This window comes from Triturus cristatus, chromosome 1_2 (assembly GCF_964204655.1).
Source record: "Triturus cristatus chromosome 1_2, aTriCri1.1, whole genome shotgun sequence".
Taxonomy (NCBI): Eukaryota; Metazoa; Chordata; class Amphibia; order Caudata; family Salamandridae; genus Triturus; species Triturus cristatus.
In genome coordinates this window covers 633,385,714-633,406,911 of record NC_140580.1, presented here as the reverse complement: position 1 = coordinate 633,406,911, position 21,198 = coordinate 633,385,714, and the positions used below count along the sequence as shown (strand labels likewise).

Genomic DNA, 21,198 nt, shown 5'->3' with positions numbered 1-21,198 from the left:
GCAAATTTTTAATCCCTCCCGGTTAAAATTCACTCTGTTTTAATGTAGACGATGAGGAAAATAAATCCCCCCTCTTTTTCCCACTTTCTTCCTCTTTCGAAATGTTGGCAGGCATGCAACACATTCGGCTTACTTGTAAAAATATAAAAATTAACACAACTATAGTTTCGTTTATATTTTGTATTATTGATGAAAATCGTTTTTACTTGCGTACACGTACAAATAAATTTTAATTGAACAATATAAATTTAAAAAATAATAATAATAATGGGGCAATGGGTTTACTTTTATGAACGTAATATTCAAGGTGTTTTCATGCGACGTCCATCTCAAGATGGCGGACAGTCGCTACACGTTCCTACTGAAAAAAAAATCTATATCTTTTTTTTGTTTTTTATCCAGCCACACTTCTGTACAAACTACTATTCCCGGCAAAAGCTGGGAACCTTCCGGTTTCGCCTTCAATCATTCCTCCACCTTCTGATAGTTCCTTAAAGGATGTTTTAAATCTGACGCTTTTAGCGCGGCATTAGGGGAACCGGTCCCAAACCTTAAAAACAGACAAAGGACAAGTACGTCAGGCAGGGTTATATCAAGACATTATTGTTTTATACATTAATTCCTTTTCGGCGCTTTTCATCAATCCAACTAGCCTGCATGGCATATTAAAAGTGGAGCAAGTACAATTAGATATCGATAAATATTTGGTTTTTTTTGTTTTATATAGTGCGAACATGGTGCAAGGGCTTTAGAGCAATTTACATGTCCACCAAATTAAATTATACAGGGCCAGGTTTATGTTTATTTTTAGGCTCGAAGCGAGTTGCGCAGAGTAACAGTATGTTGAGCCCACGACATGACTCGAACCTGGTTCTCCAGATCCGAAGTAGGCTGTGGTTGTTAGGTCACATCTCCCCGGTGATTTGCAGAGACGTACGACATACCTATACTATATTTTTTTACGTTTCTTATGAAACCTGTGTACTATTCAACTTCATCTCAACCATTTATAAATTCCAGGAAAGGTAACCCTTCACGTATGGCTGTCGCTTCATAAATTCGTTTTGGTCCTTCTACTATGTCTACGTAGGCGGGAGATCCGTTAGCGCTTGCGTGCTTCGTCCCCGGCTCGTGCTGAGTAAGGGCCACCGTCATTGGCTGTAAAGAGTTTAGTGTCGAGCCTGTCGTGACGGAATCGAAAGGCAAATGGCGGAGGACAGGTAGCGCCAGAGGCCCGGTTTGAAAACAAAAATAAAAGAGGGAAGAAGACTCGCCCGAGAGGGCGGGAGAGGAGTGCAGGAGTCTCACTGCAGTGACTTGGGTTGGCTAGGCGAACAGCTGTAACTTTTAGCGGCCACCAGTGGAGCAGGCGGCACCGGTTGCGACCGGCTGACTTCTGCGGGGGAAGGAGAGGCACCAAACGCGTAAGTTTCTGGATCTTTCCTTTGCCCATGTCGGCTGTTGGGCAGTGTGCAGGAGTGGCGGTAATGTCCAGCCATAACTCTGTTCTTCCGAGGGTAGTTTGGGGAGGTATGGGGCGTGACCCTCCTTGATGCCTCGGCGGCACCCACTGTCCCTTCGTGAAGGAGGCGCATGTCTTCTGTTTTTCTGCAGTTGTTTCTTTTGGAATTGTGCAGCCGAGGGTTTGTTCAGTTCTCGCTAAAGCATTAAAAGGCAAAGACTCCATGCAGCTCAACTTTTTTGGTCGAAATTACTTTCTTTCTGTAGTCCTTGAAAACGTAAGCTAGATGCAGTGCACGTAACCGGAAAGATGAAACTGGGTTTGCGTTTCCGCTGTGAAGGGTCGTCGTTATATCTTTGACAGTTGAAGAGCTGTGGGCCTCCAGGTACAGAGGAGCTGTCCAGCCCCTATATGTGTAGCCGCTAGTGGCACTGAAGTCAACATCCTATTGCGATCGTTGTGAATTACTTTGCATCTCTACTTTTCTATAAAGATAAGGTGATTATTCTCGTTTCCCCCTATACCACTGCTGTCCTGTCGCGGTCGCTGTTGACTGTTCAAGTGAAGCATACCCAATGACTTTTCAAGCGACACCCCACCCAAAACACACATTTTCTGTAAAAAATTGTTCAGGTTCAGCACACGTTCTTGCATTGGGTGACTTTTATTACATGAGTCGGTGCTTGTAGGACTCTTTCCCCCACCCCCCATATTATGTTTGGATCTGATCGGCCCACTGAGTTGCGGTAGAAGCATACATGTAAATACATACAGCAGACGAGGGAGGGTAAGGCGCAGCGGTGTGTTCTTAAACTCACGCTCTCCACCTTTCACTTCTTTCTGGTCTCAGTGCAGGATCTTTTTAGAATGGACCAGACGGACAGCACTGCAGTTGTCCCCATTGAAAAGCCAGTGGCGCTACAGTAACTATACGATGTCCCTCAAAATCCCTGCAGGATAAGAAGATAATTATTTCGCCTACTTCTAAGACTACATATAATCGGATACTCTCTTGTTTACTCCTCGGAAAAGGGCAGATGGGGAAACTACTCCATTTTTGTTATTTGGAGTCTGGTCGTGATACATGGTAGGTCGTCCACTCTTGGCATCTTGGGACGGAGTGCTGTAACTTTTCATACATTCACCCGCAGTCAAGAGATCTGGTTTAAATCTATTTTTCTTTTGCTCACCATGCCACCCCAGTTTGGACCCAGCCATGTGCAAGTCAGTCTTGACCCTGCTCCCCATGGGAACAGTCCAGCCTGAACTGACAGGCTGGACTGTCGCCAAATGTGGTAATGGTAAATCAGTCCAGTAGCCGAGGTGTAGATTGTTGTAAATATGTACTATCCTCAATGTATTCACTGATCTTCCCCTCATGTATTAGCCCTTCCTTTGTGTCCGTTCCTATTCTCCTGTTGGAATTCTTATTGTGTTCTAAGTACCTGCTTCGAATCATAGCTGGATTCCAGAAGGAGTCAGTTGGTGTCTGGTCAGCTGGAGCGGTGCATGCTTTATCTACGCTCTGACAATAAATCTACTATTCAACCTCAGCAGACTTCAGTGTTATTTCTACTGTGGCTTACTTCATAGATCAATGATGAAGATGGTTGTATTGATGTAGTTCATAGAAGGTATTGAAGATAGATGTAGATCATAAGGTGAGTCCCACGAGGAGCAGCTCCCTTGCTGCTCAACCCATACATCCAACTGACACTCATCCACCAGGCATCCCTAACATTCCATTACCTCACATGCACCAGCATTCCAATGCACATCCACTCTGGTTGAGCAGCAAGGCAGAGAAGCAGGAAAGATGCATAGCACTGGAAACCAGATACCACAGCAAGGTCCTCCCTGGACTAGAAACCGGCATCCTGGGACCTTTTTCATGGTATCACTCCTCATGAGCCTTGCTAGCTTGTGGCACAGTGAGTAAGGGACCTACTTCTGGGCATACCCATGAATACTTAGGGCGAACATAGCCAACACAACAAGATACTACGGAGTGCTGAACCTTTTCACTCAACCCCAGTCAAGAGATCTGGGTTAAATCAATTGTTCTTTTGCTCACCTTGCCAGCCCATTTGGTCTCAGCCAGCTTGTGCTGGACTGTTCTCGTCGGGAGCAGGGTCAAGACTGATATGCATATGGCTGGTTCCAAACTGGGGTGGCATGGTGAGCAAAACAACAATGGATTTAACCTAGATCTCTTGTCTGGGGGTAAGTGTTTGAAGTTTCAGCACTCCATCCATCATCTTGTTACGTTTGCTCAGATCTTCCACTCTACCCTCGGCTTTTCAATCCTCAGTAGTTGTGTGCAAAAAGTTTGCTGCTAGGCCAGTGTAAGTCGAGAATGTTTGGCCTTCGTGAAACCCATACAGTCTTTTGAGGAAGCTGGGTGGCTGGCATATCATGACTAATTGAGGGTTGGACCCTCTGAAAAAAAGTTTGCAGGAGACTGCGTTATTGTTAATTTCAGACACCCAGAGCTGGTAAAAGAATTGCTCACATCCAGTAATGGGGCTTTTGACAGAGGGACGACCATAAAAATGCTCCCCCTGAACTTTTTTTATAGGGATTACTCAAGAGACAGGCCAAGTGACACGCAGAAGAGGGGAAATTCCCAACACAAGGACCAATACACTGGGTCCAGTTTCAAACAGGTTCATCCCATTGTTTGACGCGGCAGTGATGGATGAACTAGATTGACTGGTCCAAGGTGCGACTAGGGATACTCCCCCCCCCCCCCCCCCCCCCCCCCCTCTCCAGTCAGTCCAATGTTAAGGGAGACTGTGGGTCCCATGGGAAATATTCTTTCATTTGATATCCACCCAAATGAGGTTTCGCTTGACCCCCCAGTTAAGAGTACTGTACTGGTAACGAGTTGTTTAGTAGGTCTTTCTCCTCAACCACAGGCTATCCCAGTTAGGAGCGAGATAAATCATGAGGCTGAGGAACTTAGGGTGGTATCGTGGAACAACGCAGGGATCTCAGCCAAATAAAAAAAACAAGGAATGGTTGGATTTCAGTAAAAAATTTCACATTATCTGCCTACAAGAAACGTGGGAGACGGATAGCTGTGCCCCGCACTTAGAGGGGTATAAAATGTTTTTTGTTCCCACCTGAAAATCTATAATGGGAAGAGCCAAAGGGGGTTTAATAACGTATGTCTCTTTCCCTACAAGGGACTTGGGAGGTTCTGGGTTGGAGCTCGGATAATATCCAGGGTATCAGTTACTGTAAGAAGGGCTTAAAATTCGTCTTGATAAATTTCTATAATGCGGGCCGATCAATGCAGAGGTTGAATGAGCTTAAGGACAGATTGGCAGATTTGCACACCAGGGGAAACAGCCCCCCAAATGTGATCTTGGTGGGCGACCTTAACTGTCACCAATGCCCATACCTGAAATGGGGAGGGGGGAAATGGGACTCTTGCCCATCTATAAAGGATTGGCACCTAGAGCATACAATGGAAGGTCGCGAACTAAGTAAGATCCTGGGCATATATGATTTAGCCCCCTGATTTATTTTTGTCCCAGGTTGACCTGTGGGCACCCATACTCACGAGAGTTTTTAATACGGCAGTTGAAATGGGAATGCCCAGATCTTGGTCAACTGCCAGTATTGTTCCCCTATTTAACAAGCATTTGCAATGCAATAGGTCTCGCATTCACGCGAGTTTAAGCTATTGGCATTGTAAATGACACTGCCTTTTATTTAAGTTATAAAAAAGAAAACAAAAATAAAAGGCATTGTTATTTGTAATGTGAGTAGCTCAAACTTGCGTAAATGCGAGACCTATTGCATTGCAAATGTTTGTTCTGCAAATGTAGAGGGGAGTAGAATTACGTGTTGTCAAGTAGAGTGGAAATATGCAGAGTGAAATTATGATGTGTGGGGTGAAATTATGTGGCATGAAAGTATGTTGAGTGGCTTGGAACTGTGTGGCATGGAGCTGAATTGTGAGATGTGGAATTCTTTGGCGTGGTGTGGCATAGACTGCAATTGTATGGAAATGAATTATGTTACCTGGAGTTAAATTATGTGGCATGGTGTGGAATTAAGGGATGTGGTGTGGAATTAGTTGGCATGGCGTGGAGTAGGATTATATGGTGTGGTGTGGAATTGTGTGGAGTGGAATTGTGCGGCATGGAATTGTGCGGCATGGAATTGTGTGGCATGGAATTGTGTTGAGAGGAATGGAAGTATGTGTCATGGAATGGAGTGGAAATATGTGGCATGGAATGAAATTATGTGGTGGACTTGAATTATGTGCCGCTAAGTGGAATTATGTTATTGAGTGGATTCATTAATAGTGGAGTGGAATTATGTGGCATGGAATTACGTTCCATGGAGTGTAATTATGTGGTATGGCATGGAATTAATTGGTGTGGATTTGTGTGGTGTGGCCTAGAATTGTGGGGTGTTGAGGAAAATTGTGAGACATGGAATTGTGTGGCGTGGTATGCAATTGTGTGACATGGAGTGCAATTCTGCGGAGAGGAAGTATGGGGGTGGAGTGGAATTATGTGATGTGGTGTGGAATTATGGGGTGTGGTATGGAATTATGTGGCATGCAATTGTGTGCCATGGAATAGAATTATGTGGTGTGGATTTATGAGAAGTGGAGAGCACTTTATGTGGCATGGAATTATGTGGAGTGGAATTATTTTGCATTCACTGAGATAGACATGTTACTGTGTGGCGTGAACTACAATTATGTGACGTGGTGTGCAATTGTGTGGAGAGGAATTCAGTGCCGTGAAGTGGAATTATGTGACATGGTGTGAAATCAAGTGGTGTGGCATAGAATTAGGTGGCAAGGAGTGGAATTATGCTCTGTGGAGTAGAATTATGAGATGTGACATGGAATGGTCTGGCCTGGAATTGTCTGGTGTGGAATTGTGTGGTGTGAAATTATGTTGGTTTGGGGAGATTAAATTTAGGTGGTACAGTGTGGTACAATGTGGAATTATGTGGTATGGAGTGGAATTATGTCTCATGGAGTGGAATTATGTAGCATGATGTGGAGTCGTGATGTTGCATGGAGTGAAATTATGTGGGATGGAGTTGAATTGTGTGGCATGGAATTGTGGGGTGTTGACTAGTGGAATTATGTGGTGTAGAGTAGAATTAGGTGGCGTGAAATTATGTGGAGAAGAATTGTGTTGCATGGAATTGTTTGGCATGGTATTGTGCGGCATTGAGAGGATTGGAATTATGCGACATGGAGTGGAATTATGTGGCTTGGATTGGAAATATGAGGGTGGAGTGCATTTAGGTGGCATGGAGTTGAATTGTGTGGTTCAGAATTGTGTTGGATGGAGTGTAATTGTGTTGACTGGAGTGGAATTGTGCAACATGGAATTGTGTGGCGTGAAATGCAATTGTGTGATGTGGAGTGCATTTGGGTGACATGGAGTGTCACTGAGTGGAGTGGAAATCATATAGCATGGAGTGGAATTATGTGACATGGTAATGAATTGTGTGGTGTTGAGTGGAATTACGTGCCGTGGAATTATGTGGCATGGAGCCGAATTATGTTGATTTGAATTGTGTGGCATGGCATTACATGCCATGGATTGGCTTTAAGTGGCGCAGAATTTTTTGGCATGGAATTGTGTGGTGTGAAATTGTATGGCGTGCAATTGTGTGCCATGGAGTGAAATTTTGAGACATGGAATTGTGAGGAGTGCCACTGTGTGACATGGAGTGCAATAGTGTGGAGTGAGATTAAGTGATGTGGAGTGGAATTATGTGACGTGGTGTGGAATTATGTGGTGTGGAGTGAAAGTGTGTGGCATATAGTAGAATTATGTGGCATGGATTTATGTGATGTGCAATTGTGTCGCATGGCAAGGAATTGAGTTGAGTGGAAATATGTTGATCTGAATTATATGGCACGAAAGGGAAGAGGCATTATGTGACACAGAGTGGAATTATGTTGTAGGGAGTGAAATTATGTGGCATAGTATGTGGCATGATGTGGAATTATATGTTGTGCACTGAAGTGGAATTATGTGGTATGGAGTAGAATTATGTGGCATGGAATTGTGTGAGTGGAAATTTGTGGCATGAGTGGAATTATGAGATGTGGAATTGTGTTGCATGGAACTGCGAGGCCTTGAGTGGTGTGGAATTATGTGGCATGGGGTGAAATGATGTGGTATGGAGTGGATTGAAAATAGGTGGAGTGGAATTATGTGACTTGGAGGGGTAATATATGGCATGAAATTATGTGGTGTGGAGTTGAATTACGTTGCGTGGAACTTGGTTGCGTGGGATTCTGTGGTGTGGAGTCGAATTGTGAGACATGGAATTGTGCAGCATGGAGAGCAATTGTGTGGCATGAAGGGCAGATGTGTAACTTGGAGTGCAATTGTGTGATGTGGAATGCCATTGTGTGGAGTGGAGTCATGTAGGGAGGAGTGGAATTATGTTACACTTTGTTGAATTATGTGGTGTTCTGTCAAATTATGTGGCATGATGTGGAGTGGCATTATGTGATGTGGAGTAGAATTATGTGACATAGAATTGTGTAGCATGGCGTGGAATTGTGTTGCATTGAGTGGTGTAAAATTATGTGGCATATAATAAAGCATAATTATGTATAGAGGTCATTTAAGTGCCTGCTGCTTGTTTCCTCTGACAGATGGTCACTTGAGAGCAATGTATCGGAGTTTGGAGCTGATCAATAACGTGTCCACAGGACCCGATGGCTCAGAGGGGAAACAGCAATTAAGGAGGATGTCTCTGTCTCCCTTCACGCCCAGGGAGGAGGGAGATGCGAGCAGAGCATCAAAGGGCTGGGTGAGAAGGGAGGGGGGAATGCAAGGGTCAGAGCGGCGAAAGTGAAAGTAATCGAGCAGACCATCAAAGGACTGGGTGAGAAGGGAGGGGGGAATGCAATTAGCAGAGGAGCAGCTGTGCACGTGCATGTGATCTCGTGCACTCAAGGTTTAGGCCAGCCAAAAGTGTGGGTAGCACTTTGAAAATCCCACATATAAAATGTCTCTTCGAGCCTTTGGCTCACGAGACCTAAAAAGGGCAACAAGTGTGACCCTCAATGCTATCGCCCGATCTCACTAATTGACGTGTCAGTAAAGGTTTTAGGGAAGGTAATCCTAAACCGCCTAATGGACTGGGCAGAGGAAAATGAAATCCTTACCGATACCCAGTACGGATTTAGAACGGGCCGTTCCACCTCGGATCAATGCCTCAATTTATACAACTTGGTGGCAAAGTACACCGTGGCTGGCGAAGGGACAGTCTTTCTAGCCTTCATGGACCTGACAGCAGCCTTTGACCGGGTTAACCGAGAAAAATTGTGGGAGAATTTAGAGCTGTTAGGGGTTGATTTAGGTTTGATTTTCATTTTAAAAACATTACATATGAACACAACAGCCCAGGTCAGATATAGTAATGAGGGGAATCTTACTGACCACTTCGCATGCACTAGGGGTGTGAGACAGGGTTGCATCTTAGCGCCCTTTTTATTCACGCTATATATAAATGGCCTGGATAAAGCATTGGGAGAACTGGGGGTAGACTGTCCTAGAGTGGCCAATAGAAGCATACCTGTCCTTTTATATGCGGATGACGCAGTACTCCTGTCACGCACAGGGAGGGGACTGCAGTCTCTTATTGATGGCTTCTGTGGGTTTATGGCAAACTTAGACTTATCTCCCAATTTAACAAAATCATACATCATGGAAGCAGGAAAAAGACCAACGAGGAATTTTATTTTTAAAAATGGGGGTCATAAACTAGAGAAGGTCGAGGTCTTTAACTATTTAGGGATAGTTTTCGACAAACACCTCAACTTTAATACACTAATCTCAGAAAAATGTAATCAACAGTCGAGCACAATGGGCTCAATAATGAATCGAGCTACGAGATTAGGCCGTTGGTCACTGAATGAAATATTGAATTTATATAACTCAATCTGTTGCTCCAAAATCATGTATGGGAGTGAGGTTTGGGGATTCAGAAACACCTCCATGATACAATTGGAGGAAAACAAGTTTCTTAGAAGGATTCTGCAAGTCCCTCAAAGTATTCCGGCCTATATTGTTCATGAGGAGCTAGGGCTCCCCTACATTACTGATAGAGTAAGCATCAAACCAATAATGTGTTGGATTAAAATTTGGACCAACCCCGAGGCTAGCCTAAGTAGAGAAATAATCAAAGACTGTATTAATAGGGACAAAGGATATAGGATACCATGGCTAAAATATGTGAAGGACATGTTGAAGTGGTTGGGCTTTGTAAACTGTTTCGAGGAACCCACATCTCTGACCCCCCAGCTAAAAGTAGATATAAAAGCAGAATATTTCAGACGCCTAGCCTGTGCCCGGGAAGACAGTGAAATACTGAAAGGGTCAGTGCGATCACACATATTAACAAAATCTGTCGTAGGTCTAGAACCTTACCTGGCGCAGATATATAATAAAAATGACAGATTTTTAATGACCAGATTCAGACTGGATCTTTTACATCACATCTTAGCTGTTCCCGCGGGGTTCACAAGAGATATTGGATCAAAGGGTCCTTGCGGCTGCGATCTGGGATCTCCGCAGGACACCCTCCATTTTGTATTCTTTTGTCCATTTTATGAATACCCGCGGGCTGTTTTCTTAAAAACCATCCTAAGAGTGAATAAATTTACTCAAGTTAGGGTAGCACTCTTATACTTAAAACTCTCCTCGGAACCCCTTACCTTGTTTTGCACCGTGAACTTTTTAAGACTAGCTGCAAAATTAAGGAAGTCTAGACGTGAGGTGTAAGCAACTTCGCTTGCTGGGCACCAATGGTTGGGTGATTTGGTTAAAGTTGTATATGTCCGGTATATAACTGTAGACCTCACCGAGGATGTATGTAAACTATGAATTGTATGGCATAGTGTATCTGGGATGTTTTATGGTATTTTTAATATGCCATAGCCTATTTTATAAAGCATTGTTTTAAACTGGCTATGATCATGCATTTTAATTAATTTTACTGTGTTGGTATCTCGTACCTTATAGCTGTTAGCACTCTGCACTTTAAAAATGCTATGAATTCGCAGCCTTTCATAAGTCCCAGTGTAACCCTGTTATTAAGGTCCTGGACAAACTCTGTAGAAATGATTTATTTTAATTATTTTAAAATTAGTAGCCCATATTATTGTATTGTGATATGTGTAAATGTATTGTTCTTTTCTTGGATGTTTCAATATCCGAATAAAGATATTTTGATTGATTGAGTTACACAATTGAAAAATACTGTTTTCTTGGTCTGTTGCTAGCCTTTGCTTTGATTAGGCTGCCCTCTATCTTCATTTAATCACAGTTTCGCGATGGCAATCTTTAGTCAAGGACTTGTATTGTACAGATCATTTTTGTGGTCTGGCTTGACAAAACAGCTGTCGCTGGACAATTAAGTGAGCATCATTATAGAGGGGCTTTGGCTCCACCCACATTTTGGGGAGTCTTAGTAGTACATGTTTTGATTTGGCAGAAGGTGTGTTCTTCCACATAAAAAGTGCTTTCCCCACCCACGGCTTTAATCATTTTCATCCAGCAGCTCGAGGTTGGATTTTCAGGGATACACACACAAGCATGGTAATGCTATTGAAGTGGTACAAAAGGGGGTGGTGATGGAGGGAGCATCAGAACCAAACAAACTCGCACCCAGTCAACAAATCTGGGTTTGATCCATCACCGTTCTTTAGCCCACTCTGCCACCCCAGTTCAGACATGGCCATATGCAAATCAGTCTGACCCTGTGCCTCATGGGAACAGTACAGCCTGAACTGCCAAACCATGTCTTCCCTGGACCGGAAACAAGCTTCCTAGGACCGGTTTCTGGCATTTCAGCCGTCTTCATCCAGGCTTGCTTGAATCCAGTGTCAAAGTGAGCAAGGGACTTCACGTCTGAGCATACCCTGCCAACTTATGGCGAACAAAGTGGTACAAAAGGGGGTGGTGATGGACGGAGCATCAGAACCAATCAAACACTCACACCCAGTCAACAGATCTGGGTTTGATCCATCACCGTTCTTTAGCCCACTCTGCCACCCCAGTTCAGACATGGCCATATGCAAATCAGTCTGACCCTGTGCCTCATGGGAACAGTCCAGCCGAACTGCCAAGCCATGTCTTCCCTGGACCGGAAACAAGCTTCCTAGGACCGGTTTCTGGCATTTCAGCCGTCTTCAGCCAGGCTTGCAGTGAATCCACACATAAGCATGGTAATGCTATTGAAGTGTCTTAATATAACTTGATAATTTATGGTGTTTGTCTTTCTCTGGCAGGAGCACATATGGGAGAATTGCAGTCATAAACCTAAATGGATTTTTAGGTCTGGCTTGGCAGTGCATATGTCTTTCCTTTTAACCTACACCAATATTATTGCACAGTACTTTGTTTCTAATCTAATGCATATTAATTCCCATGTTATTTACTTGTAACGCTTCACATTACCATACAACATTTTTTCAAAGCCAGAACTATTAGCTTTCTCAATGCTGGTTTAAAAATGTTGCTGTTAATTTTCGAGACTGTCATGGGGGAGCGTTCACAAACTGCGAGTCTGAGATATAAAGTTTCTGCAGATAATAGAACTCCTATAGGCTGTATGCATTGCCCTGACAGGTAGTGACCTGCTCAACGCAATTTCTTCCTTCTCACTTTTTCAGGTCCATGAGTAGTTTAAGTTTTTTTTATTTATTTCAATTTTCGTTTGTCTAAGCACATTTACCTGTTTGTGGCCTTGGCATGATTCATTATACAACAGTGATTCTGTGCAAGGCTAACTGTTAAAATTATTTGGTCTATTGTATATTAGGCCCAATAAAAACCCATGTCGCTATCCAGTGTGATAAGGTGATCTACCCCAATGTTCAAGTACTGTTTCTATTCTTAGGGGTCTTAAGCCTGATTGGCAGCTATGAAGCAGACTGATGTGAATCATTTGTGAAGGTGAATTGCATTTTTCTAAGAATTATATTGAACTTTGGACAATTGTTGACTGGCCATTTGTTGGTACCTAAGATAGTCAGCATTTCATTTCTTCAGTAGGGTTGTGTCGTCTGCACACGTTAAAGGTGATGGTGGAATTCTACTATATAGGTTGACGAGGATAACTTATGATTCATCATCTTGCTAGCCCTTGTGTTTTTTATTCTGCAGCAGTTCACTTCTCAGTTCTCTATCAGGTCTGTTAAGATTTGCATTTTGGAAACTGGACACCTCGATGCCACTTGTCTTGTTTTCCTAAGACACGGTTGCCTAGAAGTAATTATTCTTCCTCCTTGATTAAGAATAGCTGGTAGACATTACTCCTCCCTTCCTGCCCTTAGGACGGGGCTCTGCCACTCATAATCTTAACATGCAACTGCAGTGTGCTCAAGGTTGGAATGTATACTCTTTGAGTAAAGCTGAGTAGACCTTAGTTTCCGTTTAGTAATTAGTAAGGAGGTTTTTACTTGGAACCGGACGTCCTACTCATTCTAAAATAAGTAGTTTACCTCCCCATTGTGTTTTTGACTGTGACGTGTGGAGGTGTTCACCCACCTTATTGTAAGAACTCCTATGCATACTAGGCTAACTTACATTCTGTTTTGAACTGTAGTAAAATGTCAATCGTATTTGTGTGTTCAGATTATTGGCTTTGGGTCACTGTTTGGTGTGTACTTAAAAGGATTCTAGTAATGACTGGGTTCCCTGCAGTCATATCATTAGCTTTTGGCTGGGTCAGGATATATTTTTATAGGTCTGGCTACAGACCGCTTTGCTTGATTTAACATAGACCCATACATATTGGTTTTCGGAAACTCCTCTTCAGCCATTAGTTTGTTTGGGGAGTCTAGCCATTGCTTTTTTTGAAGTACCGTTCATGTTTTGCATCAGATCACAGGGATAATGTGTTAAATATTTTGTAATGGTGATTAGAAAAGTAACCTTCATAACACAAACATTGCATTTACAATGTAGCAGTGTACTGCAATTTGGTTTATCTGTTCAGTGTTTGTTTTCGTTCCTAAAAGTATTAACGCAACTCTGTTGATGTTTAACTTAAATATGATTTTGTGCCTAGAATGTGAATTAAGGCTACATATTTTCCATCCACCTGCTGATGTTGAACCTAAAAAGTGATTTAACACTTTTGTTTTAGCTGTAAGCTTGTGATAGACCTCACAAATTCTATCTATAAATGTACAGTAGCTTTAGAGGCAGCCCATTGCTTACCATTGATTTCCTTTCTTGTCGCTCTTATTTGCTTAATGGTTTCCTTCCTCTGTTAGTCACTAAGCTGGAGCATAGCTTATTTAGCATCATTTTGATTGTTTTTTTTCATTTGAAAGTTTTTAAATTTTTTCGGGCTCAGGCATATGCCATTTGCTGCTGTTCCTCTTATCAAGAGTTTTAACACCAAAGAGTATTTTTTTAAATATTTAATGCCTTGAGTGACGCCTCTTACCTAGGAATGGTTAAAAGGACTAAATTGGTGTATGCTTAAAGATGTATGCATGCAGAATGAAGCGCCCACCAGGATGTGCATATCTGTGTCCTCGGACCAGTTAATATTTTTTTTGTCCCATTCAGCATTGCATCTGAAAAATGCATCGGCAAAGCCAATGTGTCAAAAAGGTGAGACCTATTAGCTGTGCCAGTGCTTACTACTATGTCAATTTTTCCACACCCATGTGGCCCCAAGGGAAACTTGGCCCCTAAATGTGTTTAGTGCTCATAAATGTGAATAATGATCCTTAACATTTTTAGGTCGAGCCTGGGCAGCGCATGCGCTGCTCTGCGAGCCATGCTTTATTAGAGTATGCACTTGAAGCCCCGCTCACACTCAGCCCATATTTGTCATTGGCTTTTGTCATTGTCCTTCCTAATAGCTGGTTTCTGATTAGTCAATAGGCTTGTTAGTCCCTCCATGGTACCACCCTGTCTTCATTTGTAACCTCCCACGAGGACTGGCTCTTTTACTTCGGTTGTTACACGGTACGTCTTATTTTGTCAGTAAGCACTATTTTTTTTTTTAATTAGTTTCTGGTGCTGCAGGCACAAGGGCTTTCCTGCAACGTTCTTTCCTGTAACATTGAGCGCGCCATGCATGCTTTCACTTTTATTTAGTACATGTGATTTGTTGATGCCTACATGGGTCACCTTGGCGAGATCTTTACCTTTAAAAAAGGCAGTCATATGCCTTTAAGCTATTATCATTGGAAATAACAATGCCTTTTTATTTGTTTTAAAAACCAACACAGGAATGAAAGGCATTGTCATTTCCAATGCCTATAGCTCAAACTCGCATACATGCAAGACCTATAGCATTGCAAATGCTTGTTCTACTTTCTGCTCACGTTACACCAGGGGTGTCTTTGCACATAAATGTGTTTCCACACTCCTAACGTGGCAGCTCAATGTGATTTTGCGCTCAATTGTGTTTCTGTTACAAGGGTTTACACACATGCTCATGTTGCACCAAGGGAGATTTTGCGCCTAAATGTGAAAACAATATTTCTGGTTTATTTCTACAATAACCAGAAATGTGAGCTGCATACCATTTAGTATGAAAATCATCATCCATTCATCTGATATCGACCTTTTTTTACCCATACCAGTTTGATGCCTTTAAAAGACCTAAAAGATTCTGCCACAACTAAGCACACTTATACAGATTTCATGTCTATTTTTACTCACTACTGCACCATTCCACCACTCCTTTATCTCCCATTGTCACCCAAATACTCCTGGGGAATTAGACCAGTGGATGTAATACCAGTATAAATCAAGCTAGTTGGGACCCAATCTGGAGCAAAGCTACTCCTACACTGACAAAGACCGAAATACTGTAAATGACAAATTCCCCTCCTGGCAGCGACCACCACCTCATGATATAGCCTCTCTGTTAACCAACCTATTGGTCCAATCGAGTCACCCCAAAACACCACACAAACTGACTGTCCACTGAAGGTCTCGACTATCCATAGGCATAGTTCATGCCCCCGGTATGATTTCTCACCCATGACTTCTTTGCTGCCATAGTTTCTGTCTGGAACACATTTTATTTACTCTCTCTAATAAACTACTTCGAATCAACTCCACTCTGAATTACCTTCATGAAGTGGTACAAAGTCTGCAGACCTTGTTATCTATCATTACCCTAATAACTCCCCTTAAAAGTGCTGTCTACCTGATAATGCCAAACACCTGCACATGAAGCCCCCAACATGGACACCTAACCCAATTCTTTGACACTTTACTATGTATAACGTGAATAGCCTGTAGTCTCTGAACAATACATCCTGTAAACCACTAGAGGTCTATTTCCTAAACACAAAGATCACGCTCCCAAGACACCTCAGACACGTTTTCTCCTCTGTGTAGACCCCCATCTCCTACACTTTGTCAAAGGTACTCTCCTGAAAAGTTGGTCTGCAATCTTTAATGCATCCTCCATGTCTGCCTCCGTCTAGAACTGTGACGCTACTGCAATCACCTAAACATGGTGCTGTCCAGAGTCCATATCACTGTTTAATCTTATCCTTCCACTAAGAAAAAATTGTCCACCTCAACAGACTAGAAAAACTAGGTGGTTGGTACTCCTATCACAAGGTGTTGCTTAAAAGCAAACTGATTACTTTAATCAACTCATTCTCATGCCTCTCTGTGGACAGTTGTTAAAAGGACACCTAATCCTCAAAGGCTGACCATCTTGTACCACCCACCTGGTTGGAAAAGAAGTCCTATTTAATGGTTTGTGATTTTTAGCACTGATCACCACCTCTCCTTTTATAATAAGATTTTAATCTGTGATGTCACCTTCCACCAGGGAAAAATACATCCTCTTCAAATCCTAATGATTGGACATAAATTGCTCTGCATCTTTCCTGCCCACAAACTGGGTACAGCCACGGTCCTGATTTTTGTGCAAGTAAAACAAATGCGTTTGGATTAGTTCGTATTGTCGTCTTCATTCCTTTCAAAATCCTGGTTGTAACTCATCCACTCATTCTAAACTCGAAATTGAATTGGTAAAATCTACAGTTGCTGTGAGAAAAGACTAGAGACTTCTTAATCTGCTCCGTAAAGTTACAAACCGTGCCAAAAGATGACCCCCCCCCCCCCCCACTTTCAAGCTAGTAGAGCATTAGAACAACTTGACCTCCAGAAATGATCTGTGAAGATAACTAATTGTTACGGTAGTGGTACTGCAACATGCAAGAACAGTAAGATGCTCTGAAAAGCTTTGGGGAAAAATCCTTCTGGGACTTTCACAATTTGGGCCCCAGAGTAGGTATTGCACCTGCTGACTGTTACAGATTTATTCACAAACTTCTGTTAATATATCTTGTTAAATCTTTTATTCTTTCCTGCAAAAGATTATTTTCCAGTAGACTTCATAGAGTCTTCAAAATAAATCAAATGCATTTTCTCCACTATCTTTTCAATGATTGTATATTTACTTTGGTTAAAGTCCAAACAAATTAAAAAGTCTGCATACATCAAAGTTATATGAAACCGTTGTGACGCATTTGTTCGTCAAATCCCAATGCATTTTGTGCTATTGTCCTACATAAGGGGGAAACCTGAAATATTAAAGGTAAAGTAAGCTCTCATCCGTCAGTTACAATGCCTTGCCCAATCCATACTGTTGTCTTTATCATATTCACCAATTAAACTAAGTGCAAATGTATTAATGAGATCCACATCCACCCTATGGATAGCCCCAAATTATAACCAGGGTTATCCTTATGCAAAAAATGCCAAGACATGCTTTGAAATGTCATGAGATCTTGAATTAGGACTTGTGTGCTTCATTCAGTTATTACACTGTTATTGTTACGAGAGAAAAGAACCAAGCACTTAGGACCGAATGTACATCGTAATATCACATGCGTAATCTCTCTCTGAAGCTACGTTCCAGAAGTTAATGGTACTGTGCACATTACTTGGAGAACCTATTAAGCATTCATCAGAACACCATTTCATACAAAATGTTTAGCGGTGCACCCTAGCGGTAATGCTACTGCGAGAAGCCAAAAAACAAGGAAAAGTGATTGTTTATGCATGTCTATAGAGAATTCTTAACCCAGGATTTGGCTCATGTTGCCAGCTCACTTTGTTGCTCTGTGTTCTGGCCGGATGACCGCTGGTCCAAGAAATTATTGTGTAGCGAAACAGATGATCCGTAGCCAGCTTACAAAGGAATTTTATGAATGTGGGACCTGGTAACTCAGACGTGTAGCCAGTGCCAAAGATTCCTCTGTGCCAAATCATGGTGTTTCTTGAAATGCTAAGATCACTGTTTAAATCCACATCATGACGTCGAGTAAGGCTAGACTCTGCTAATTGGTTTTGCTCCCATTGCAGAAAGCCATTTTTGTGAAAACTACCATCTAACTATAAACTGTTACCCGAATAACAGCCATGTAAATGCGAGGTGCACGCAGCAACTTGTGCACTGTCTGACTAATCTATATCAAATCTCTGTAGCCTAAAGATAACTCAATATATTGCAGATTCGTACTGGGGTGCACTGTTTCATGCACAGTAAGCTGCTATTCTTCATAATGTACTTAAAGGTCCCTTGAGCCATATGGCGATCCGGCTCCATGCCGTCCTACACAAGGCTTCAGCCGGCCCCCTCCAGTCACTATTTATACCTAAATTCAGAGCCAACAACAAGAAAATCTCCATCAAGATAACACATAAAGGTAGGACTATAGTATTTAAGGATACTACTTACAATAAACAATCAAATATGTCGAAGACAAAAATAATCTGACCTTTAGAGTTTGAGTCTATTCAGAACACTTGACATGGTAGAGTGGCATTAGAAAACAAATGGATCTCTGAGCACCACAGGATGCCCAAACAGTACATGTTTCTCGAAGTACTTAAGAATCGACCTATCCACCACAGAGGCCAATCGACTCCGCAGTAGATTTCTTACAAAGCCCAGTAAGCAAGTACGTAGCTACATTTTTACAAATGGCAAGTTTGTAAGTTTACAAACAAGCTACAACATATTTTCTACAACAGCTGGGGTGCATCAGCCACATGAGACTTTTCCATGTACATTGGACAGTACTTCGCTGTACACACCCATTCCTTATCCAGGTCTGAAGGGATAGGAATAATTTCTGCCCAGAACGGCAGCAGGGTTAGGAATCTTTAAAAAAAAAAAAAAAAAAAAAAAAAAAAAATCGGAAATAAATGATTCATTACATTCTGTATCACAACTGCTTCCTTGTACTGGGCATGTATTATTTGCTATAAAAAACGAAAGTTTAATGGATCCAAAGCGGGGCCTTGCATCGGCGCTCTTCATCCATTGATCTTTAAAGTTGTCATTTCCATTTTATATCTAGCCACTGCAGCATTGGGGCAGTGGCTCAGCTGACTTCAGTCATTGGCGTCTTGTCCTGTGAGTAAAATGCATTGGAGTGCTGTGACTGGCATTTTTATTCTTTTTACTTATTTTTTTTTCTCATCCACTTATGTATTAAAACTAAGTTTTGAGGGTATAGTAATTGAAAGCCAATAGTACTTTTTCTTTCCACCGATTAGAATACTTTTTCTATGATGTAAAATCCAAATAAAAATGAGTCCCTTGCCTGCCTAATTACTCCTGAGATTGAGGTAGCACCCTAACTGATCTAATAAGTATATGTAATATTTAATTCTTTCCAAATGGAAGTTTTACTTCAAGCAGGTTGATGCTATATTTTGGCAGCAGCATGTTTATTTTTTTTTTTAATTGCGTGTTTACTATAAAAAAAATATAGTAATCACACCAGCTTCCCAATTCGAGACCTGTTGGATTTGCCAATGCTTTTTCTCTGAAGCCCTTCCCCAGGGACTTCCGTTTTCAGGGGTACATTTGTACAACGTTTCGTCTGCTGGATCGAACCTGGTTAAACACCTACTTTCCTATATAGTGGATAAATTACCAGCTAGAGGTGTGCTTCAGCACTCAAAACGCAACTGTGTGAATCTGACGTCCTGAATACAGAAAGTTAGCATGATTTCTATTGACTGAATACTGAAGTTCGGCCCTAAGAATATCTGAAGAGCTGGTGAATTTTCCCATTATCTGATGTTCGCGTGGCTTTATGTGCAAATCCATCTTGTGTGATGCAGGCAGGCAGAACTTCCTACTCTCCTGCTGCTTGTACTTGTGTATGGTTGGTAGGTGTTCAGGGCGCTTGGCGATCCACAAGACAAAAATTGGAGCCATGCATCGATAACTTTCAACATGCAGGCACGGTTTCGGTTTTCTTCCTGAGGGATGACTACCAGCGTAAGTGGTCACATTTTGACAGCTTTACATTTGGGTAGCCGGTTCTGGACTCTAAACACCAAATGTAAGGCTCCTATAAATTCCCTTGATTTATTAGGTCTCGGCTGCGCTTGCGCAGTCTCGCTCCGAGATTTAATGACTTGGAGAAGAGGGGCTTGAACCCGCCCCTCTTCTCCCCTGTTCTCCATTGGCTGGCCTCTTGAATGCTGGCCAGCCATTGGAGAAGAGGTCAGTCATTCCAAACAGGCCCCGTCCTTTTCGGATCGGGGGGCGTGTTTTTTGCAAGAAGTCTCAAGGAGGAGACAACAGCAAAACACGCCCCCGAATCCGAAAACGACGCTGCGTTTCTCCGAGGCATTTCTGCTCTGCCTCGGAGAAAAGCGGTGGTGTCTTCCGGTGCCCTCGGCTTGTTCTGTGTGGAGTCCGGCAGGTAAGGCCTCTTGTTCTTCTGTCCTTTCGGTTCCTTCTGTCCCTCACATCCCACCGTTTCCTGTTGTCCCCACATCCTTGCGCTCCCCTTCCTTCTATCTCCCACGTCATCGCCTCGCCCCCATCCCCCGACCCGCCGCGAGCTGCTGTGGTTACACTACTCCACGAGCCCCCGGGGGCGCTGGCACAGATGATTAATTGACTCACTGTGGTATTGCTCACATGGCGCAGTTTGTTTGCTAGCATTTTCCGAGCCCCCTCTCAGGGGAAGCGACAAACAGGGACAGCCAGGGTGAAACCGAGACCTTCACCGAGAGAAGAGCCTTCGGGTTATATGTTTATGCACAGGAAGGTGGTGGATATTTGTCTTTGCCTTGCCTATAAATTATGTTTAAAGGGGTGTGTTGTGAATCCTAGACTCCCAAGTATAGGTTACATAAACTGCAATTATAATCTGCTTCTCATATAATTGCTTAAATCTAAATTGCGTTCTATTATAAGTTTTATTCTCCGTTATTATTCAATGGAAATTGCCATTTAGCTTCTCGGCCTCAGGAGAAAGGACGGTTGAGCGGCCATGTTGGGATTCGCGCCTGTGACATCATCCGAATCCAGAGATCTCTGCGGCAGGTGCGCCGTTCACACGCTTCGCTACTTGACACTAACTAAGGAGCTTATTTAGAAGCCCATTTCGCCGCTGGTGCGTCACTTCTTAATATTACGCACCGGCGGCGCAAGGGGCTTGTAAATAAGACCTTAAATATTTTAAAATGATAACGTTAATACTAGTAGAACTGTGTTATCTCTTCCTCCACGATCTCATCCTATTGCTCTATCCTACGCAGACACTACTCTGTCGCTGATAGGCTGATTTTTACCCCAAGGGGCCAAGATTCCCGTCTTGGACTTTCATTTACAAACGAGTGCATTATGGGAAAGTTTTGGATCTGCTTGCAGTGGCCTTGCTTCCACTCCTCTCAGGGGTCATGAAACCAGTTGTAAGA

The 21,198-nt window shown here is 42.6% G+C and overlaps 1 protein-coding gene across 4 annotated transcripts in view; it reads left to right on the top strand.

Annotated features, from left to right (window-relative positions):
• The first annotated feature begins 1,131 nt into the window (after positions 1-1,131).
• The window catches only part of WAPL (WAPL cohesin release factor), a 1,161,107-nt gene continuing 1,141,040 nt past the window's right edge, over positions 1,132-21,198 (top strand). Inside the window, exon 1 of one of the 4 annotated variants that reach the window (XM_085607305.1) lies at positions 1,132-1,424. The gene's annotated coding sequence lies outside the window, so the exon portion shown is untranslated. The remainder of the gene's footprint in view (positions 1,425-21,198) is intronic. The other 3 variants (XM_085607324.1, XM_085607315.1, XM_085607332.1) reach the window with 3 other exon arrangements.